The sequence below is a fragment of the Elephas maximus genome, chromosome 19, assembly GCF_024166365.1.
Source record: "Elephas maximus indicus isolate mEleMax1 chromosome 19, mEleMax1 primary haplotype, whole genome shotgun sequence".
Classification (NCBI taxonomy): Eukaryota; Metazoa; Chordata; class Mammalia; order Proboscidea; family Elephantidae; genus Elephas; species Elephas maximus.
In genome coordinates, this window is record NC_064837.1 from 35,790,887 (window position 1) to 35,795,967 (window position 5,081).

Here is a 5,081-nt window from a genome sequence, read left to right on the forward strand (position 1 = left end):
CAAGGAAATTGCAGAATGGTAGCGATTGGTTGATACAGAGCAACTCCCTGTCTTCCTATTTTCCAGGTTAAATGCACAGTCCTGCTCCCATCGTGGAAGGCAAAACTCCAAGTCCAGAGCATACTTGTCCCTCATACACCCCTAATGGGATCTAAATACCTCTTAAAATTAGGAACCCATTCATGTATTCACTGCCCTCAGATCCCTCTTTTACCTTTCACCCAATCCATCATGGAATCCAATGGACTCATCTTTTGAATTTAAAGTGATCAGAAAATATTTATTTTTTCCCCTCAAATTTCAAAATACTGACTTTTTTTTTTGGCTACCAGAGAGGTGGGAAGAGGCCTGGACTTTTCAGCAGAATGGTGGGTTCCAGTCCTGCCTCTCACTAACCCACTGCCTGGCTCTGGGGAAGTCACCTCACCTTCTTCTGGTGCCTCACATTTTCCTAGTTGTTAAATCAATGGTTGGTTTAGATGATTATTATAATTCTATGACTTTGTGCCTTCCATAGGGTGGCCCATGAAAAATACCAATATCCTGAAAATTATTGATTTAAAGCTGAAGTATAATGTTACATACCAATCCTACCTCAGAGATTTTGAAAAATTCAAAATCATTAGACCTATACAGGAAGGAAACAGGGAGATTTGGAGAAAACAAAATTTTGTGAAAATGTATTTTACAGACAGTTCAAAACATAAGCCTCTTCAAGACATTATAGTTCGAGTTGGAAATGCTCTGGGGGACTGTCAGAAATTCATCAGCCAAAAACCCAACCCCTTGATTTCCAGCGGACAGAATGGAACTAAAAGCTGCTTCTCTTGTAATGAACCAGGCAACTCAGCCAGGTGCCTCAGAAGAAGGCAGCTGTCCAGGAAATGCAAGTGAGGGACATAGGCTATTCTTATTTTCTTTGAAATACATTTCAGCTCCATAGCCAAGCATTGTTTTTCTTTGACCTTCTCCTGAACTCTGGAGCATGCTTCTCAAGGATTTTACCTCAGGATTTCATGATTTAGGGGCACATGATGTTTTATCTTTAGATGGATCTTGGCCTAGTTGGTCCCAAATGATTTCAGGATGGAATTTCCTTTCTAGAAGACCTTTTGGGATAACACTGTCATTCTATGCGCAATAGCCAGAGAGCTACTGGAATCAGGGTAACAGCAAAATGCAAGTCTTCATCCTGAGTTTTCATCATGTTACCACAGAATGTGATATGTCCCGGGTTTGACCTTTTTGTAATGGCCAGGGATGGGGCAGTATCAGCTCCAGCCTGGCATGGCCCTTCCTTTGATCTTGGCATGAGGCATATCTGGAGGCAGCCACAGTGGACATGTCACTGTCTGATGGCTAATTTCTATTTTCAGAGCTTTGATGGCATCTGATGACATCTTTTCACGGACTTATCTCAGCCAAATCTGTTTAGCACAGTTAGATGTCTCCCCATTAGGAAATGGCAAATTGGCTTGAGAAATGGAGACTGGAAGACAGAAAGACCAGTGGAAAGCTTAAAAGAACAACAGCTTCTCATAAGTCAGCACAGAGATTCCAAGATACTTTATCAATAGAAGCAGCAGCAGGGAGTACTCAACGAAGATAAGATTCCTTGCTTGTTCATAGCCACATGTGCGTGCGCGCGCGCACACACACGCACACACACACACACACACACACTCCAGGAATTCACAGTCTGTAAATGATGCTGGCTTGGGATATGGTTGGCCCCCCTCCATTTCCTTCCAGAAGTAGAATGCTGCATGCTGCACTTACAACCTTAGGCAGATCAAAGGGACTCCTGGCGTTGACAGAGTAACCACTCTGTTTGTATGAGGTGATCGCAGCTGTCACACTGGGCCATGGTCTCCCAGTCATCCCCACCTTTACAGGTGCCATCTTCCTTGGAAGCCTAACCAGTCCCTTCCTTGGCTGTCTGTTTTACCCACCTCCCTCTGCCTTGGCTGTCACACACAACTAGGCAGGTTTATTATTATTCTTTTTTTTCCTGGCTGAAACTCATTTCCTCTTGTTGGTTGCCCAGAACACCACACAAACAGACATCTTATCCTGAGGATGGCTCTATATGCCAATGTTTACCCTCTTTGGGACTCATCTACTTTTTCTGCTTCAAAGAAGGGAGGAACCTGGGTGCTCTGTCTTAAGCCATCCCTGTCCTCTGGAGAGGCGTGAAGATGACGAAGTTTCTCTAAATGGCGTCCAGAGCAGGACAGGTCCTGGGAAGGAATGGGAACATTGACAGGCAGTCCCCTTTGAGAGAGGAAGGATTGGTGGAAGAAATAAATACATGTCTGGGATGGTTTGTGAGTCTCCTTCAGCAGACAAGAAGAGGCTTCATCATCTTTTCCAAGTATTTTTTAGTGAAAGGGTTTATTGGATGTTTGGTGGCTTCTGAGATGGGAATAACATAAAGATTCTGAATGGAGTTCCTGGGTGGTACAAATGGCTAACGAGTAGAAAGGTTAAGAGGTTCTAGTCCACCCAAAAGTGCCTTAGAAGAAAGGCCTGGTGATCTACTTCCAAAAAATCAGCCATTGAAAATCCTGTGAGTCACAGGTCTACTTTGACACACATGGGGCTGCCATGATGGCGACTAGTTTGGTCTTATTTTTGGTCTGAGTGGCAAATTGAGCATCAATGAGTTTTCTCTAATTGGCCATAGCATGTTGAGGCTGGACATTCTGTATCTTGTTCAGGGCCTCTCAGGGACTCATCCCGGTGGGTGGGCAGAGGGAATTCCTAGGAACCACCTGGTGGGGTGGGCAGAGTGCTATGCTTCCCTTCTTCTCATTAAATAAAAATCCTTTTCTTCTGTAAAGGCCATTTTCCCATTTCCCATCACTGTTCTCTCCCTTTTTCCTTTTGTCTTTTCCTCTCCTTCTCAAACACTGATTGAGCACCTAGCATTATATGCTTCCTATTTTTTTCCTTTTCTTACTCCCAATCCTCTCACACCCCAATTAGTTTACAAACAATGAGGTTTGATAAGTTTGCTTCAAACAAAAAAGTAGATCTGCTCCCTGCCTTTGCTGGGTAATGTAGGGGTAGGGTGGAAAAGTGATAGGTCTCAGGGCTCAGCCAAGATAACCCAGGAGCAGAGTTTGACTCCAGATAACCCAGAAACAGAGTTGAGGAGATGGTCCAATGATCCGATAAGTCACAAATAAACAGGGTTTTAAACAAAGCAAATAATTTTGTGTTATTATGTGAGGGGCGCTGATCAACTACGTGTTGTAGGAAATCCATAGAGAAGATATTCCAGCAAAACGGCCCATGATCCTCAAACAAGCACACATGTGCACACACACACATACACACTAATGTAACATTAAGCAACAATTGGAAATGTAAGGAGCACTGGATCGAGACTCAGCAAGTCAGGTTCTAGTCCCCTTGCTACTCACTAGCCACATGACCTTGAGAAAGTCACGCTCCTTTTCTAGGTCTCAATTTTCCCCTTCCCCCCACCCCCCGTAAAGAGAAGTGGGCCCACTAAATAGTTGCGATAGTGCCCTCCGGCTCTGCTGTTTAGGATTCTGTTGTAGATCTAGTAGGTTCTGGTACTGCCTCGTTGGACCGTCCTGTACAAGTCATGGACCCCAGGTTCTCTTTACACAAAAAGGTGATCAGAACCCTGCTACCATCACTGTTAGGACCAGGGATGGGGTAGGATGAGAGAGCTACCCCAAAGGCCATTTTTCTTAGTTCTGAGAGACAACCAGAAACAAAAGAATGGGAGGAATCTTCTTGAGAAAAGTGGAAAAAAATTCTGCTAGGGATGTGATCATTCTCTCAGTCACTCAAGTTGGAAACTAGGGAGTCATCCTGGATGGTTTCCTTTTCTTTCTTCCTCACATCTAGTCAGTCACTAAATTCTCTCCAATTTGTCCCTCATAAATCTCTTGCATCTGTTGCTTCCTTGCCTCCCCCACATTCTACCTCTGCCCTGAATCACCTCAGTTCCACTCTAAAGCCATATCTTTCTCTCTGGTCTCCCTGCCACTACCCAAAGTTTTCAGTATAGAGTTCCCCACTACCCACACGACAAAGTGTTAGCCGATGTTCTATACTGCCTATCCTCGTATGACTCCCAGCCTTATCACACATCACTTCTCTACCCAAATTTTTCATTCCAGCCAAATTAGCCTATTTGTTTTTTCCCAACATGCTGTGCACATTCCTGCTTCTATGCCTGATTGCCCTTCCTTTCTTGTCCAAGTCCAATATCTGGCTTATCTCCATGAAGCCTTCCCTGTCTGCCAAGCTCCAGAAAGCAGTATACATTGGTCCTCTTTTTCTCCCCTTTGTTTTTCCTATTTATTATCTCTTTATGCCTATTTCTTGTTGCCCAAATTAGACCATAAACTCCTCAATATCTACAAATTACATTGGGTAATCAATAATATTTGTTTTGATGATAAAGATGACGATACTGGTGTAAAAATTACCTTGCTTAACTCAATCTTTCAAGTCCAAATGCTTGATTGTCAATTCTGAAGCTACTTCTGGAAACTGTTTTCTAGCTTCATTGAAATAGGTAGCTATATAAAGTGTAGCTCCCATTCCCATTGTTTTTGGGTAGATTCCAACTCATAATGACCCTATAGGACAGAGTAGAACCGTTCCATAGGGTTTCCAAGGCTATAATCTTTATGGAAGCTGGCTGCCACATCTTTCTCCCTCAGAGTGGTTGGTGGGTTCAGGCTGTTGACCTTTCAGTTAGCAGCTGAGTGCTTAACCACTGCACCACCAAGACTCCCTAAAGTGTAGCTAGAGGGCATAACTTTTGGATTTTTCTCTTCTCTCTTCCATCATCCCCAACTTAGAACCCCACAGCTCATCACAAGCTGTACAGGAACAGAGACAGCCAGGAGGTCCTGAGGAACATTGGGACCTTGGTCCATTTATAGTTGAGAGACCAGCAGCTTGAGACCCCTTTTTCAACCTTAAAGTGGAACTTCTGCACCTGTTTTCCAGAAGCCTGAAGAATCTTTCAGAAGCAACAGAACGAATTGTGCTCCCAGTCTTGCCAGGCATGAAAGACTGAAGCTGGAGTT